A 19,425-nucleotide genomic window follows, 5' to 3' on the forward strand; every position below is an offset into this window, starting at 1 on the left:
TAGACTCTAACTATGTGAATTGACAAAAATTTTACAACCTTCCACGTTTGGAAGTCACCAAACATTGCCACATTAGGTAAACAGGAAAACACGCTTGAGGAAATGTTGCTAGATTAAATTTTAATGACTGTTGGGCTTCGGGGCAGAGTTCCTTTTCTACCCCCTGTTCTGCCTCACCATCATTCTATTTCTTCAACTTCCTTCCTCTTCTTCCTTCCTACTTCCTACTTTCTTTCTTCTTCCCCTTTCCTACTTCCCCTTTCTTAACATTTTTGGTAACAACTTATTGAGAGACAATTCACCTACCATACAATTAATCAATTAAAGTATAAAATTCAGTGGTTTTAAGTCTATTCACAGGTTGTGCTCGCTTCCATCCCTACCAGTTTCCATTCCGTGGTCGGTAACAGTGACTACTTACCTGCATAAACCACAATTACTGAGTTCGTCTCTCACTACGTCATACTCTTTCGTCTAAGTCACGATCTAGTTTAAATACAACTCTCTACCTACTCAGTGTCTATTCTTGTGTAATGGATGTGGCTGCTGGAAAACCCACAACTCATCTGTCAGCCTCACTTTGAATTCATCATCACTAACCTCTGATGGCTCCTGAATGCTGACTGGCAATGATAATTTATACTTCTCCAGAACACTCCGATAAACTCCAACATCATTATTTTGTATCTATTCCTCTCTCCTCACATTTCGATACTGCTTTCCCATCTTCACTCTCTGTGGATAATCTTCTTCCTATTCCACTGAGTATAATGGAGCAATCAGAGAGCTTCAGAGCATTCTTTCTCACCACTGTGTGTCCACCCACCTGCATTTGTGACAATGCAGACTCACTTGCCTCCTGTTCCAATGGCTGAACTCAGTTTTTAACGCCAACTCACGTGCACCACACCCTGTCCTGTCTCACTTACTTAAAATTACTGTTCTAGCCATTTTCTTCTACACTTCAAGTATTGTCATATTTACCCCCCCTACTTCATTATTACTGTCCACATACAAACAAGCTATTTCTTCAGTTATCGAAAAAAGCAAAAGAAGAAACAAAGCACTCAATGTCTTAATAATTTTTTTAAATTATACAAGTAATGACTGGATTTCCTCTTGCAAATTACTGGAACAAAGTAAAAGATAACCACTTGTAATTACCCCAGTTCTATTGTCATATCTCCTCCTCCTCTACCTAGAGGTTTCTTAATGTCAGTTTTCTTCTGGATGTCACCCCTTTGCTTCGGTATTATTTGTAAAACTCCTTGAAAAAGTTTTCTGTACTAGCAGTCTTCAACTCTCCTTCATTTTCTCCTGAGCTCGCTCCCATGGGGCTTTTTATCATTCCTCTTCATCAAAATAGCTCTTGTCAGAGTTACTAATAACCTTTATGCTGCTGATTCCCGTGGCGAATTCCCAGTTCTCACCTTACTTGACCTATTAGTAGCATCTGACATAGCTGACCACTTCCCTCTTGATATAATTCCTTCACGGGGCTCCTGGGACATCACAACTCATTTCCTCCTTCAGTTGAGGATTTCTCAAGTCATCCTTGAGTTTTTATCAGTTTTTGCTTCATGTATTTTGAAGTTTTGTTTGCGTAATTCAGACCTTTATGCACTGGTTATCAATAGTTAGATATGGATCAATGATTTATTTTTGTATTGATTGGGTGATGTTTTAAAACGGTGGTACTTGCCCACCATTCTCACTCATTTATACCCTTCCTGCATCATTTACATGATTATCTAATTAGGAAAACAAAACAAAACTCCTGTGTACCTGAGTTGTTGAATCTTGAAATAACTGTGAGTCTTTTATTCTTTGGAACATTTCTAACTTAATTTTAAAATAACTTTAATTATAGCAATCTGATTTATTGCTTTTTCTTTGCATTTCATTTAGGATCTTTTAAATATTTTTAAACCTAATTGATTTAGCTAGGATTTGCTAGATACTTCTCCACTCCCCATTTCTCTATTTTCCAATGCTAGCTGTATTTTTACTTACATAAGTCTAATTTCTTTCTCAACAAGATGTTTACTACTTTGAAGAATGGAGATTTATATCTTTTAAATTTACTGTAACCACTTATGTTTGGAACAAGCCCTGACAATTTACTTTTTTTTAATGAATCATGCTCCTGCATTGATTTTTCTCTCCTATTTTTTCTGTATTTAAAATGTTTATTATTTTATTAGTTTTAGTATATTGAGAAGGAAATGTGTATATCACATATATATTCTTTTAGTGCCTATTTAAAACTTAATATATTTTTCTATTACTATTTGGATATAATTTCCCCAATGAACAAGGAAAATTAGCATGTTTCTATTTCTCGTCCTTCCCTAACCTCCTCCCCTTCAAACTGAGCATATTTTGAATATCAATTATGAGTTATTTTTATTTTTATTTCATTTAATAATATTTACTTAGATAGCATAACTTTTAATGATTTCTTGGTGTGTTAATTTTTTTAAACTCGTATTTTGAGTTTTCTTTTTGGAAACTCATATTCCTTTTTGGAAATCCATTTTGACAAAGCTGGAATCCATTCTTAAGTTTTTCTTTCTGAAAATTTTATGGATAAGAGTCATCCTGAGGTTTTGTATATTTGAAAATTTTTTGTTCTCTCCCAAGGAGAATTTGGGTGGTTAGAGAAGTCTGTGTTCATCTTCCATTAGTTTAAAAATTTCCTTCTTTCTTCTAGTATTGATTGTTGCTGAAGGAGAGGTTTGATGCCTCCAAATCTGATCCTTACTTCTTTATCTATGATGTTCAGAAGGTTCACTTCTGTATACATAGTTTTGATTCTTTTATGATTTTGGTGCCTGTCCAGTGAAAAGACTTATATACCTTCTACTCAAATGTCTACCCCACCCCACTCTCCTTATGTATTTAATTATCTCCTTCTTCATCCTCTTGGAATTGCTTCTGTCTTCTACTTAAATATTTGAGATTCTAGTGGTATCTTTCTTGTCTCTCATCCTTCTTTCATATGTTTTCATGCTGCCCTTTTGAGTATGATTTTCAGCTTTTTTGATAGTAATACAACTTTCTTCTTCAACTATTCTATTTTGCCTTTGAGCCCATTCCACGAGAGTTTCCCCTCCCCCCAAAAAACTATACCTCTAATTTTCATGATTGTAATTGTTTCTCTTTCCTAACAGCCTGTGCATGTGATAGCCTATTCAATCTCTCCTAGAATGTTAATTATAATTATCTTGCAGTCTTCAGTTTGCTTTACTAGTTTGGTTTCTTTGATGCCAATTCTCTTCCTTATCTTTTGTTCAAATGGAAACCTTTTTTTAATTTCCTTTTATAAAAAATGTTTCCTGTTCCTTATTATTTATTTGTTTGACAATATCAGTTATTTAATTTGCATTTGCAAGTACTTATCACAAAAATTTTGTGGTTAGGGGAGAGGAGTAAAATACGCTGTCAGGAGTGGTGAGCCAGTAGTATGACTTCAGAGAAGTGTCCTTCTGGAACGAGGTTCTTCACCCACTGACGGCCTGCTGCATGGCCCTGCCTTTTAGTCTCTAGCACCAGTACTGGCTACTTTAGCCAAACTGATGGCTATATTCAGTTAAGCAAAGTGGGAAGAGAAGAGAGATGTTCATTTCCCCAGCTTCCCTAGAGGAATTTTTTCAATTAATTCTTAAAGACTAGTATCCTGAAGGACTCCTCTGATAATGATGTTGAAGCATCTTTCCATGGTGGTGCCCCGGGCACTATGTCTGGATGAGATTTCTTCCAGTCTCTCCTAGTTCTCAGTTCAGTGCTGTCTGCTTTCTCTCTTCAAGAATTGCTTAATATTTTTCTTATACTTTTGGCTTTATTCCTTGCCAACTAGCATTATTATGGATTTATACATTTGAAAACATATTTTTCTGTCATTTCAAAGGGTTTTAGGGAAAAGACAAAAATGATGTGTGTGCTCAGTTGGCTGACATGATCCAATCCTTTCCACTGAATTTTCACTTTAAATCTGGTTCACTTTCAGTAACTTCTAGTTCTCTTTGAACCTTTTAAACATGATATTTTTGGATTTAGGTTGTTCTGACTTTTGTGGTATAATGTTGCTTTTCTGCTATTAATATTTTCTGGTTTTCTTTTTTTCTGTTACACACGAAGTTCTGATTTTGATTTTGCTGTTTCTTTTTTTCTTCCCTTATGTTTTCACTGCTTTATCATTCCGTCTTTCAATTTTATTATGCAAATTCGTATCTCCTGTCAATGGGGTCAGTGGGTTGTCAGTTAGCAAATTATTTTCAAAGTGTTAACTTACTGCTTTCATTTTCTGTTTACTGCATTACTGTACAATGTGAATAAATGGATCTAATTTTAAAAAAATTTGATATTGCAGAGATATTTTTATTTGTGATTTTCTTCTTATTTAATATTCACAATCCACACATTCTAGATGGAGAACTAAGTTGACTTCAGCTTTTCTTATTGGAATCCTCTTTGCACCACACTGCTTTTTTAGAGAGATCTGATAGTTTGATGCTTATTTTCATGACTTCATAGCACATATAATAAGGTACCACTCTCATCTGCAACAAATTTGAAATAAATTTTGATTCATAATTCACACCAGTGCTGTCACTGCTGACAAGTGCATTTAATATCCCTTAGTCCTATTCCAGTCTCTGAATCTGCTGATGGCATGTATTGTAATCTGTCATTTCCATTCTAAACTAACTGCTCTAGGACGTCTACATAAGCCAATCCAAAATTTTCCCTCCAAGTTCTCACACAAAAGTTCTCAATCTGAGATCGGGGAAAGAAACAAAGATGATGGAATTTTGCTAATAAAGTTGTAGGAGAAATTGTTACCATTTTCAGGAACAATGTGTCTTCAGAGCTCTATTTCCACTGGTATGAGACTTTAAAACTAGAGTTTTTCAAAAAACAATTTGAATGTCTACTGGGTACATATACTGTGATAGGAAAACTCAAATGCATTCTACCTTCTACATTTATCAGTGATTTTCTCAGTTGATTACCAATCTGGATTCTTGGAGAATGTGAAGTATTATACACTGATGAAGTCAGTTTCAAATTTCTGAGGGGAAATAGATATTCAGTGAAAAGCTAGATAAAAGAGTTTTGTTTTTTTTTTTTAAACTTGTATGAGGTGAATCAAATAGCTTCCCTGAAATGTCAGACAGAATACATGTTTCCTTTCATCTCAGTTGGTTATAATTTTAGAAGGGAAAAGGAAGGTCAAATTCCGTATTATAAGAGGAAGTAGGAGTTTCACAAGAGATCATTGACTTGCTGTCTTATGTAGGCAACATAGTGTACTAAGCAAAAATCAGTAGATCTGGCATTTAAGCTTTGCTTATTTCACTTGAAATTTCCCAGTACGAACATCTTTCTCTTTTGAAAAGAAAAAGTGCTCTACCAATGTTAATTGCAATCTTTTACAACAAGGGACTACTCTCTGTCTGTTCCCTTCTCATGCCCTAAAATTTCTAAAAGCTGCACTTTTATTTGTACCATTACCTTCTCCAGAATTTCCATTACTCTATTACATGCTTTATGTGCAAAATAAATGTTACAACCTCTCTCAAGTGCCCTATCATTCTTGTAGTCTTCTCTGAATTCTGAGATATAAGTCAGAGAAAGAGAGAGAGAGAGAGAGACTGACTAACTCAGTACCTTGAATGTAGACCAGCAGAACTTAAACTACAAAATACAGCTTTATTTATGTAGCTTCAAAACCAAAACCAACTATATCCACATGGATTGCTGTCTATATTAAATTAAATTAAAATGCTTGACTCAACCATTTCACTCACTTCATCAACATGATTTATTATTCTAGGAAACTCAGTCTTGGGAAGATAAAGGTTCCAAATAACTTCATTGTTATGGAGAAAATCATTTAGATGAATATCAAACTATTGAACTTTTAAACAGATAACTTTGACAAATTGTTTACTTCCCCAATTCTTTAAAGCCTCTTTACTTCAAAACCCAAGTCTTGTCATGTTCACCAACCCTAAACTAGTATATTTTGACACCCAATTCTAACCAATCTCCTTTTACTCTCTGTCTACAATACACACTGGAAACCTGTCTTAAGCCAGATTCCAAAGCCTTATGAATCTCCTGACTTTATCTGTCTCCTTGAGAGGCGAAGACTCTGGCACAGTAGTACCTTGCTGAGATAATGCACATTTAGCTTTGTTTGATTAACAGGTTGTTTGAATGATATTTTGGGGGAGCCAACATTCAACCAATACGTGTCATTTATCTGATTCTCCCACTTTGGGCACTAGAATATTGAATTTACAAGGAGAACATAAAATATTTGAGAAAGAATGAACCACACTGAAGGTATAATAAATATATAAAATTGCTATATAGGAGCTTAAGCCCTTTTCACTCTAATGGATGTGCTATTATTTCGCAATTCTTACTAAGAAAAATGAACCTCTTGGCCACATGTGTCTAAGGAAAACTTTCTGTTGATCAGTGACTGTCTAAATCTTATTTAGCAGTGCTGATTTTACATCGTTCGTTTATAGATTTCCTTTCCTTTTCTGTTCACAGTCAACACCATGCGTGTAAATGACTGCTTCCCTTTTTAGCTTTTATTTCTGATATTCCTGTGTATTCCTCAATAAATTTGCTCTAAGTCTTCCTTACAGCACAAGGTCTATGTAAACAACACTTCTAAGGATATTTGCTTTTGTCCAGTCTACAATGTCTCCTTGCATTTCTCTGCTCTGTCTGCTTTCTAAATTTCTTTTTATTTCACCTCTTATCTCTGGGTCATGGTGGTAGAGTTGGTAAAGTGTAGGAGAGAGGAATTTATCTTTAAAAGCCACTTTCCCTTCAGGAAAAGAAGACAGTTTTCAGATAAAATCTATCCCAGGAATGTAATCTACTTTGGGGAAAAAATGTATTTTATTAAGAAACCTGTGTGTAGTATTTATACACATTCCTCTTGGATTAAAAAAAGTTAAAGCTCTTTAAGCCCCATCGGTGAAATTTTATTTCATAGTTAAGTCTCCTTCTGTAGCAGGGAATCCAAGATGAGGAGACAGGAGCTTCTTTCAACTGTCCTCGCTCACATCAACTGTTGTTTGGCCCAGGGGGTATTACTCAGGTGTTTAAGAAGTTGCATTGTCAGTTAATCATTAGAGAGAATCAGATGCTAATGATAACACATTAGCTCTACATTCTAGAAATACACTTTGTAGAGTTTTCCATCCCATGCTATTAGAAGTGGAACAAAATGATGACACAGAATTAGTTAAATAAAGGTAGGAAACTACATGGCAAGATGCAGAATTGACAAAGCACCTAAACTTTGTTAGGCACACGCTGATGAATTAACTAGTCTCAAATAGACCTCTTAATAGAAGCCTAAATTAGCTAAAAGCAATACAAATGTAATTAGTTACTTGGCAAGGATCTTTAGAATGCAGGCTGCCCTGAAAAGGGAAAGTATAAATGACAATATACATGAAAGTATAATTTTTTACACAAAAATGGTTAATAATTTCTGAAGCATATTTGTATTTTTGGTACATTAAAAAAATCAAACAATTTGGATTAAACAGTAAACATTATAACCACATATAAACAGTCATGTAATTAAGCTTTACAATTCCTTTTTCCAATTTAGCTGTGTGGTAAATAATTACTATAAAGTCAATGAATAAAATTTAGTATTGACATCAATTTGTTTATCTATACATTGTTCTTAATGTATTTTGTGAATGTCAGTTCTGTTTCCATCTCAGGGTTTGGGGGAGGCAAAGAATGACTCAGCTTGGAGACTGAGTGGACATGTATGTCACTGACCAGGAGGAAACAACACATTTGACGGAAAAATCATTACTTCAATTTTGGGCATTAGAGATGGCTCTGATTTCTGGGTCAAGACTACACATGAGTAGAGATAAAAACCTAGAATTTAAGAGGGAATTTTGTGGTGGAGATAGTTCGGGGTACACGACCAGCCTATGGTTCACAGGGAACTTTCGAGTGGAGATGGTCTTCTTGTGATAGTGTGTAGAATAAAAATGGATGGGGGCTAAGATAGAGCAAAGGAATATTGTGATGACTGATCCTGAAGAAGAGAAATAGGAAGCCTCAGACTTCTGAGAAGGGAGTGAGTTGTGAATCTGTAATGGATACTATACAAATTAATACACTGCTATTTATGAATCATTCTGGTGCAAATTAATGATGTAGAGTTTGGTTCTCCTATTTATTTATTTCAAAAGTTTTCATTTGCTTTAACACCAGGCTGTGTATGCTTCCAAGTATGAAGGAGAAAAGATACCCTTTGCCCTCTGGCCTGAATCCAACCAACCTGAACCTAAACAGTTTGTTGTTCTGAACTTGACTAGGCCAGATTCATAAAAGAGGGGCTTGAAACTTTGGAGAGTTGGATATTGAGGATCTGTCTGTGAATCCAACTTGATTGCCAGTATAGTTCTAAGAATATAGGAGGAGATCAATAAATATTTGCTGTAGATTAAATGAATCTACTTGGAGTTGCGTTTTCGTCTCCATCTCCTGTCAAGTGTCCCCCACCTCTTGTTCATAGGAAAGCTTAGCGCACACAAGGTCCAATAAATAAATAGATAGATAGATAGATAGATAGTTCGATCGATCAATCAACCTAATTTACCCACCTCTGTCTCCCTCCCAAAAAAGATTTTCTAGAGTTTTCAGAATTAGTGCTTACAGCAAAATGAGAGCATGAGAATTCCTGGTTCAACTGATACTCAAGTCCTAATAGTTCATTTTTAATGTAAAAATATGAACAAAATAAAAATGTTGATATCTAATTCTCTGTCTTTGTATTCCATATTTTGCTAAGCATCTTGCCTTTTAATGAAGAATCTTATTTATTAATGATTTGTCACGATCTGCTGTGCAAAACTCTTTAAAAGATTTTTGCCATTTGGGATGTGAAACATTTTCAATTTCGCATTTGCTTCCTGTACAAGTTTTGTGACTTTTACATGTTACCTGTAGTTTATAAATTGGAAACAATGGATATACAGTGAAATTTTCCATGCATTAATGAGATCCCATGAAGCCTTAGAAATTTTAAGCTATCTAACTTGGTATTGAATTAATAAATATTTTATAGTTCTTTGAGTTTATTTTTAAAGCATTATACTACTAGACCTTAGCTTAGATTGTTTATTTCCTAATATATATTTTAATTTGTTTGTAATCTCACCCCAAAATGGGTATTCAATAAATATTTAATAAGTATTTTTAAATGAAAAACAAACTGTAAAGTGTTTTCAGACACCATAATTTGACTATGTATAATTGATACCCACATTATGCTAACAGCAAAGTGTAACATTACATTCTACTTTGCCCCTGGCTTTTTCACTTTTATAGGTATTTCAAACTGAGAGTGATGACAGTTTGAAAAGTCTTAGCAATGAGATTGAAAAAAACCCAAAGCTGCAGTGACTTCTTTGGAGACTAGTTTTTGAATACCACTTCTCTAGGTTCTATGAGACAAGATGAAAAGCCACAAATAGCAATGTCAGTATATACTTAGTACAAATCTGCTCAATCCTTCCTATTAATTTAGGTTTTGAAAGAGATACAAAAAGGAACTTGGTGACTGTACCTAAGAAGCTCTCTTGTTAACATAAGGACAGGTCGAGGGTGAGGCAAATGAGGTGCTGGTGATTCTGTAACTTCTGATGCAGGAGTTCGTGGACTACACTCTAAAATCATTTTTTAAAAATATGGATTCCTAGATTTCACCCAAAAGACACTGGATCACTACTCAGTAAACAGACATTGTGAGGTGAATGCCTCATATGCAAAACTTAAAGGGCACCAAAAAAAAAAAACCTCAATAATCAAGATAAACAATATTTTAATGCAACATTTAAAAAAAAAACCCAAAATTTACTACAAAATGCAAAAAATGATGAACAAATTATAAAAATTTTAAAATAAAGATGTGATCAGTATTATGGATTTTTCCTTTAGCCTCAGGCCATGACATGGCTCAGTAGGGCACTGTGTCTTAAAACCAAAGGAAAACAAAAGCATGGAATATTACCAGGAATGGGCCACCCCCTAGGGCAAATGTTTCCCTCCATAGCCTGTTATCTGATTTAATTCCCTTCTTACAGGGAGTTCCTGCTTATCTGCTATAGCTGCTGGGATTGGTGCTTTCAGCCCAGCATCCAAGGTCACCCTAGAAGGAGGAAGGGTTGGTTGAAAGACTATTAACTTTGGAATGATGACTTCTGGACCTCATCCCAAGAGGGCTTACAAACTTCCCATTATTGACATATGCCTATGTTTAAATTCATCATTGCTTTAAAAGAACTGCAAATCCAAGGAATGATTCAGATCTAGATGTAACAGAAACAAACAAAAGCATAATAAATGTTTATTTCATTGAAGATTTTTGGTTTCTTCAAATATAAAATTCAACTTAAATTATAATCACGCCTACTGTTTTTAGTACCGTTTATGCTCATGAAAGTGAATAGTGAGAAGTAAACTGAGGGGTTTTTGTGACATATATTGAGCAATAATATACTGCTTAAATGTGTTTGTCAAACATTTTGGTAAAAGCAAAATTGATAATCAACGTAAGTGTTTTTCAGGATAAAAAAATTAAAGTAAAATGTGTGCTATAGCTCATGTAGATGTCACTAAATTTTTAAAACCATAAACAATTATTATTGCTTCCTATATACCTAGCATGTATGTATAATAAAGGGGATGAAAAGGCAAATTGCCATAACTTAAATATTGATTTGCCTAAAGTGAAATGTACTCTTTCATAATATAAACAATACACTCTAGGAATCACCTTGCAGGCCAATAGAGAGAACCTCAATATTACTCACTCCTACTCTGAGAAGTACTAACAGAAGGTGAGGGGAAATGAGAAGTCCTCTGAAGTCTTCCTATCAGCAACATTTCCATAATGTAATCAAAAGAAGTGGGGTAATATGTATATTTTACTCATTTCTATGACGGTCAGAAGAACGCATGAGTTCTGTGCAGAAGAAGATGGAGTAAAACCAACCCATTTAGCATGGAAAAGATGATCTGTCCTATATTGTTCTTTGTAATCCACCCTACAGGTTATATTTCCCAAACTCTGTGTTATAGAGCATAATAGTAATGCTTCATACGTGCAGTCAGCCCTGAATAGGAATTGTATAAAACCATATTGCATAATGGCTAGTGAACTTTACCTTCAATTCTCCTGGAAGAAAAAAATCTAAAAACATGAAATTAAATCAATTGATTTAACCAGTTTGGTTATCTGGATTTCCCTTGGTTAACTGCTAATAGGCTATTAGAAATCCCTTGGGAAGATCAGGGAGGCAAACTGAGGAAACTGAGAATGAGAGGATGAAGCAAAATGTTAAGATTTACTACTTGGTGTTGAGAAAGACAAGAGAAGAGACAAACTCCACAACTGTAATTCAGTCTGTGGATTTTTGCTGTGAGGTGCAAAGAGTTCCTCATGAATAGTTTTGTCGCACATCATTGAATTGCAGCCTAGCAGAGTAAATAATCATCAGAACGATGCCATTGGTTCTTCATAAGAAGGGCCGAGGGCACTCAGTAATTCTGTTGAAGAATGTAAGTATATATGTTTCTAAATCCACTATTAAAACTGTGTGTATAAATATAAATGTATGTATACATATATTAATTGATGTTTAAATAAGTAAAACAATTATTTGGTAATTAACTAGTGATACCATTTTCTTGCATTATGACACTTTGTAATGTTGTTTCTCTATTTTGAGTAGTCCTCTTAACAAAATACTCAGAATCATGAGTATCTCCTGGAGGCTACAATAAAAATAGCTTCTTTGCCTCTGCCTGTCCAAGAAGACAAGAATGGTTATAGACAATAAAGGCTAGATTTGATGTTTTTAAAATTCCTTGGTATGAGACTCAGCTCCGTAATTTACTTACTCTGTGATTACGAACAGAAGTCACTAAAACTTTCAGACTTATGCCTGTTGAGAAAGAGTCTGTCCTGAGAACATTGATGTAGTGTGGATCAGACTGGCTAATCAGCTTGTCAAATTATATAAATGTATAGAATAATATATGCCACTTAAAATATACATTGATTTAAAAAGCCTGAACATGAAAAAAATAGTAATTCACATGTGTTCTCAGTCTGAGTGAGTTTAAACAATGAATCTGTCCAAATCCATTTAGACTTTGACATGGAAATTATGTTTTTTTAGTACTATTTTAAAGAGAAGTTTTAAATAAAGACACAAGTTAATATTGTCAAAGAAAAGACACTACAAACCCAGGTTTGAAAGGATATTTATGCTTATCTAAAATAATGCTGACTATTCTTCACAAGTGTGTACCTAGAATTAGATTTCATTGGTAATACACTTTTTAAAGAAACACATTTGAGAATATTTTGAAATACCTGAAGTATCATCCTAAGAAAAATAATTTCAAATGAATATGCACATATATTTTTTATATACTTTTAGAGGACTCATTGACATCCTGAAGTCAATTCATGAATTCTAAGTTGAGGACACTGCTATATTTCTTTCCAGGCAGTAAGCCAACAGAGTTAAAGTAAGGAGTTGTTCATTCAAACCTGAATTTTTTCCTGAATTTGACCAATAGCAAACAGTGAAATGTGTCTAAATTAAGAAATGCCTTAAATTAAGAAAATAAGATGTTATCTAAAGATAAAATGAAAACATAATGTGGAGCAAATACTTATAAAAATATAAGCTGAGAGTGGGAAAAAATAAATTTTTTTTTTATTATATTACTCATTTGTTTGCCTATAACCTTTGAAAAGTTTTTCTTTGGGGGTAAACTTTATAATGGTTGATACTGTTCTAAGAAGAGTCGCCATCACTAGTTCAAATTTGAATAGTAAACCATGTAAAAGGAAACCCTTTTCAAGGGTTAAGAGCAATGTTTAATTTTTGTCAAAAGCTCAATTATCATGGACCAAGAAAGCTACTGTTAGGCAAATGAGTCATTAACAGAAAGAAAATAAAGAGAAGAAATGTGTAGAACCTGGAGTAGATGAGAATAATGTAGCTAAAATGAAAGAGGAAAAAAAAAACAACAACCAACTACTAGAGTTAACTTAGTAGTGGCCATATTTAATTAGTTACTATGGTTTATCGAATGCTAAGAATAAAGACCCAAGCAGAGTGTCACAATGCAATTCAAAACAATCTGTCTTGGAAAAAAAAAACAACCTATTTTAGATTGATGATTTTTAGTTGATTTGGTAACCCTAAGGGGTTTGTGAACCGTATTCAGTTGTCCCCGAGCTACAGCTGCCATTCAGAGGAGTGAAACTGTGGGATTTAAGACAGCGTGAGTGGAAAACTGTTGTGTGAACTGAGAGTGTGGGCCAGTACTAAGGTTGTTTGTAGAAACTGGGTGGCTGAGATTTCTGAGACTCAGGAAATCCTTCACCTTCACTCCTGTCTTAAGGTTGGATGACTTTACTTGAATGTACATATAATTTGGGACACTTAAGTACTCTTTCTTTTCTCTGTAATCCATTCTCCACTCTGCTTCTATTGGAAGGCTGACACTCAGGTCTGATTAGGTCATCAGCTTAACTCTTACAGCATCTTGCTGTGATGGAGAATGGAGAGGGGTGGAGGGGTGGTGAGCTCCATCTCATCATGGTGGGGAGTGCCTTGAGATAAAGTTGAGAAACAAGCCTCAGCGGCTCAGAAGGAGTAAAATCTAGAATTGATTTTGTTTCTTTCACAAAGGTGAGGAAACAGCAAGAAGCCCAGCTGGGTGTTCAGCACTCAGCTTCTTGGCTTATTGGCATGTATAGCCTTGGTGAGACTGGGCTGCAGCATCCCAGGAAGCAGTGAGGAAGCAGCACATTTCCCGGTGGTGGAAGTACAGACCTTACTGGGATCCCACATAACTCACACTGCTGGACCACAGCCATTTTTTGGAGTGTTTTTTTTTCCCCCCACCACAAGAAACCATTTGTCTAGGCAAATTTAAATGTTGTTCATGAGCTGACATCTTGCATTGCATCAGCTCTATCAGCCTGGCTTTGGAACTGAGTCATTCTTTGGAACAACTCTTTGGAATGTGAGTCAGAATTGAAGTAAGAAGATTTATTATGTTTTTTTCCTAAGTGTCTTCAAAGACTTTTAAGCAGGAAAGTTGTGTGATCAGATTTTCATTGCAGAAATCTCTCTCTGACAGCGCTGTAGAATCGAGCAAGACTAGAAGCAGCCAGGTGACCTAAGAATTCAGGTAGGAAACTTCCATGGCCTCAGCCAAGACTTGGCAGTGGGGCTAGCAAGGATTTAGATTTGTGAGAGACTTAGAAGTTGGGATTGAACTAGCACTTGACAACAGGCTGCATTTAGAGGATAACGGAAAGAGAGCAACACAAGACCAGATAGTCAAGGTTCTGAGCCGAAGAACTAGTTAAATGATGGTTGTTAACAAAGATAGTATTTCAAGGGAAAGTAGTAGGTTTTAAAAAAGGTTTGGAAATTTTGGGTTTGAAGTGCCTGGGAGTCCAATTGGAGATGCCCAGCATGATTTGAGTTCAGCTAAGAGAACGGTGACATAGACATAGATGTGGGCTTCCACACCTCATTATCTTTTGGTGAGATATTTAGAACAGTGACTGTCATCTGGGGTAGGTTATGAGGGAGCCTATTAGACTCATCCAGAGGGAGGAAGTTTCAAACTGTACACGTACCATTCTTTCTCCTTCAAGTTTATGACACAGCCTTAAGTAGAAAGCACCCTTACCAATTTCTGAGATTCTTGCTGTAGTGAGTTGCTATTTATGGCAGAAGTGAGAAACACCTATCAAGTAGCTTCAGACATAAAATAAAGGATTAACAAACACTGGAACCAGGGACTCCAAAAAATTCTGCTCAGTAAATGTGTACTGAATGATTTCCAAAAATCCTCCATAGTTACCTATGATGATAACAAGCTGACTGACACTGGATTACACTCTTTAGTAGTTATGGTCTCTTAGGAAAGTCAGTCAAATGGTTAACAGTGTTAACATAATGATGTGAAAAGAATGATAAAAGTATTCCTGTGGTGTTTTGGGAGAAGAAAATGCAAACAGAATGTGTGTGTTTGTGTGTAGGGTAATAATGGTGACAGTGTAGACTTCACAGGAAGAAAGGACTCCAGATTGGAGTTTCGAAGAATGGGGTTAGTTAGTTGGGTAAAGCAGATGGAATTTCCCAGTGTTGTCATCATGTGTCATTTAAGACTGCTTTTGACTGCAAGTAACAAAAAAACCCAAGCAACAATGGTGCTAGGAATAGAGCTATTTAATTTAATTTTACAACATAAAGGGTAGATATGAGGTATAAATAATTTGGAATAATACATGACAAAAATTGAAAATCCTAGGCATAGCTGTCTAAGCATATTTTATGGAAATATTGAGGCAAACAATAAGAATAGCTAAAAAAAGAAGAAAATGATCGACAGTGTGAAACAGGATTTGGGGACGCTGAGTGGTGATGTAGGAGGTTCCTGTTTTTCTTTATAAACCTTTCAATACTATTTTTTAAAATTAGGCATAGATATTAATATTATAAAAATAAAATTTTAATTTAAATAATAGTTTGACGATGGCTATTGCTATATTCATTATGGCCTTGAGTTACTGATTTTGAAGTTTCAGTTGTATATCTTAATGGCAGTACACAGTTTTGAAACTCAGGCCATGAGATGTGGTATTTCAAAATGAGAAGCCCTCCAGAAGATCAAAAGAAGTGACCAGAGAAATAAAACTAGTGGATATAGGAATTTCTTGTATGAGAAAGTGATCAACATCCCAAACAAGGGCCTAAAATTATACTATGTATTTGTCAAATGTTTAATAATTGCTGAATTTGATAAGTGAAATTATTTATAACTCAATGAGCTTGTGGATTACTCAAGAATACTGTAAGTGCACTTTACTAATGAAATACAAACAATATTTTAAAAATATTTGAACCACCATCTCTCTCTCTCTCTTTCCTTTTTTTCGCTTTGCACTTTCCGCCCCAAGGGTATCAAGACATACTCACTACCTTGAAGAGGTTTGGGATTGATAAAAGAGAATGTAAGGAGAAAGAAGGTAATTTTTTTTGCTGTTTTTTCAGTCCATATAAAGATGACAACCTAAACACTCTCTCCTAAACCAAACACGTGTGTGTATTAAAAGAAAACTTAGAAATTTAAATTTTAGTTTGAATTTAAGCCATAGGATTGAGGACCTGATGAAGGGGAATTCTCCTATCCACTACCTCTTACCTCTCAGCAAACTGAAGCAAGGTCCCTTAATGTGGTTTCAAGAGGAGTCATGAAGGAATGGAGACTCCAAAATGACAGGATATGAGAAACATATATACTAGCTCTCATCACCAAATCATGATCAAAACCCACACTGTCTTCCTGTGCAGGGTATGTTACAGAATTGATGGAGGCTGGTGATCCAGTTGAAAAGCTAGAAATAATAACCCTACTTCCCCATGGGTTTTCACTTACGTGTAATAGAAATAGAAGTTCCTAGTGACACACACAAGGGAGCAAAATGTAGCGGAGATGAGAGATTTCATGTTTTTCATGAAGGGGCCATTTAGAAGGGTGAGGGGACTCTGAATATGAAATTGCAAAACAGACATTTTAACTGAGGCAACATATGAAGCTTGTGCCCAAGAATCAGGGATATGTCGTGCCTGAAAATTTAGAGGTGGAGTCAACAGACCAGGGGAAGCAACCATGATTCTGGGAGCTGTAATCACAGACTGTCAGTGCTTACACCGCACGTCTTTCTCCAGCCTCTGAATTTATCAGCAGGAGACCGTGCCGCGTATACAAGACAAGCAAAGAACAGAGATTAGCAGTCAGACCATGAACTGTGCCATATTTTTCTCTGGAATCTAGATGCCTTGTTAAGAAGTGGGGAAAGATTTGGGGCTTGAACTTCAAATGGTCTGGATGCAGAATTCATGCAAAAGAGATTAATTTGAAAAAGCATTTTAAACAACAATAGCTATTTGTGTCGTTTCTTGCTTGTAGGTTGGGTGGCCTATGATAAACTTAGTTCAGTTAGACAAAGTTCTAAAAGCTCTTTTTTCCTATTACTAGTTTTAGTTGTAGTTCATATACTTTGATTCTGCGACAAGCAGGAGCTCAGCAGACGCAGGAAAAATGGGAGGAACGACTTGTGTTCTCATTTGTATGTTATCCCCCGTTCTCTTTTGTGCACTTCGTTCATGATTCAATTTACTTTTCAAAATTTAAGGTGTTCTTTAGGTCCAAGCCTCCTAGCTGATCGCCTGTGGGATTAAATTGAAATGTTAGTATTAACTACACAGGCCTGTGAAAAGCCCTAGAAATGGGATAAGTGAGTTCCGAGCAGCAACTTGTTAAGGTCAAGTGGTTATTAAGGAATGAGGAATTTCCCAGATGATTCTTCTGGCATTTTAGGACCTACCAGTGTCTCAGTTACCGGCTTCCTGGCCCTTTCTTGAAAGATGATTTACTTCATCAATATACTCCCTTCCCATGTTCTAGGTGATAGGACCAAGCCTGGCTTTAGTTAAGAGGGCTTTAAAATGCTCAAACAATCCCATGACTCAAGAACAAGTCATTTTTTTTCCCCAAGACTAACTCCCACTCCTAACCTGTCCCCAGTTGAACACAGTTTGCCTCTTTATTCATATTAGGTCTCCCTCCCTACCCCACCGCCTCCGTCTCCTTTCTCTCTCTCTCTCTCTCAATCTCTCTGCTATTATTAGTGCCCAAGTCCTCTTTTTGTCATAACTAGTAGCAAAATCTATCTAAAGCTAGATTTCTGGTTTGCTGTTATCTGTCTCCCCTTCTAGGAGCGGAATAATTCTTTCTCAACACTGGCTCTGGAGCTGGGACAGAGCGTCATGACAGATTTATCACTTGCTCTGCTGAGTTGCAGAGTGCTGCCTGTAGAGGCCCCTTCAAGACATGGTGTCGAACGGTCAGGAGGCCAAATGTTTACTTGCGTTACCATCTGTTGTCTGTATTCTTCCTGCTGAGTTAGACTTCAACCCACCAGGTACAGTCAACTCTTTCCACCTCCAGCCAGTCTGTAGTTCCAAGTGCTTACCTCTTGCTGTCTAGCTGGCACCACCTGCTTTTGGATATAATGATTATTCTTTTGGGAAAATCTGTGAACCAATTTGGATATGTTTGGCTTTAGATAATGGAAAATCTGGCTCAACGGCACAAACAATCTAGAAATTTATTAGTTTCCAAAACCTTAAGTGCAAAGATAGGATGATTCAGGGTTGGGATCTACTAATGGCTTCATATCTATACATCTAATTATGGAAACGTGGCTATGGTGCAGTAAGGAGATACTAAGACAATTTTAAGACATCTTTCATTCTGGAGATAGGTCTCAAGGTGAAAACTGCCCTAATTATATTACAAGGTCTGATTAAATTTAAAAACCAGATTTAGATGAGAGGAAGGAATTTCATCTGAAAGTTTCAACTCTTCTCATCTGAATAATTAGAAGAATAAAATTCACACTTGTGTTTGTACAGGTAGATTTATTATTTACTTAGCTGCAGTTTGGGAATGCAATATACAAGGTTTAGGTTGGGAGTGCTCATGTTAATGACATTTATCTCTTTGATCTTATATCAGTTTTATTTCAATATGCTGTCTCTTCTAAGAAGTGGTGGAGGGAGACTGAAATGTATTATTTAGCGAGTATTCTGAAGAGATTAATGTAATTTGACAGGAAATATGCTTCCACTTATGGTACCAGAAGTTTTCCTAGGGAGCAACATCAAGTCTTTGAGTGTGATTTGTGACTCAAAATCAGAGGTCTATGCTCCCTCGCTTTTTTTTTTTTTTCATAAATTTTCCCAGAATGTGTGTACGTCCTAGTAAGTGGGTGGGTATGTATTCTTTTTCAAAAATTACTGACTTTTAAGTAATATAGCTTGTGTTTTGGAATGTTTAAGTTGCATAGTGGTTGAGATACATTATGGACCACACAATGCTAAACAGTGAGCTAGATAAAAAGATACAATTTTTTATGCTTCTAAAATTGGCACCTAAAGGGCTTCCCCACATGCCCCAACCCTGGCCTTTCCAATGCCTGCCATGAAGTCTCACAGAAGTTGCTTATAGCTTATGAGCTGAAGGAGTAAAAGTTTAAGAACATAAAGAAGCCAACATGGATAGTAACGTAAACACCTTTTGTATTCATTATATTAATTTGACTTGTGAAAGGGTACTTTAAAAGGTAACCAATGGATAATCAAAAATTCAAGTAACTTTTCTTGGAAAATATTTATTCAGGAAGCTCCCTGAAAGAAGACACTATTTTTGCCTCAGACTTTAATCGACAAAATTCTGTATGCAGTATAT

Source organism: Camelus dromedarius, chromosome 13 (genome assembly GCF_036321535.1).
Source record: "Camelus dromedarius isolate mCamDro1 chromosome 13, mCamDro1.pat, whole genome shotgun sequence".
In the NCBI taxonomy this organism is placed as follows: domain Eukaryota; kingdom Metazoa; phylum Chordata; class Mammalia; order Artiodactyla; family Camelidae; genus Camelus; species Camelus dromedarius.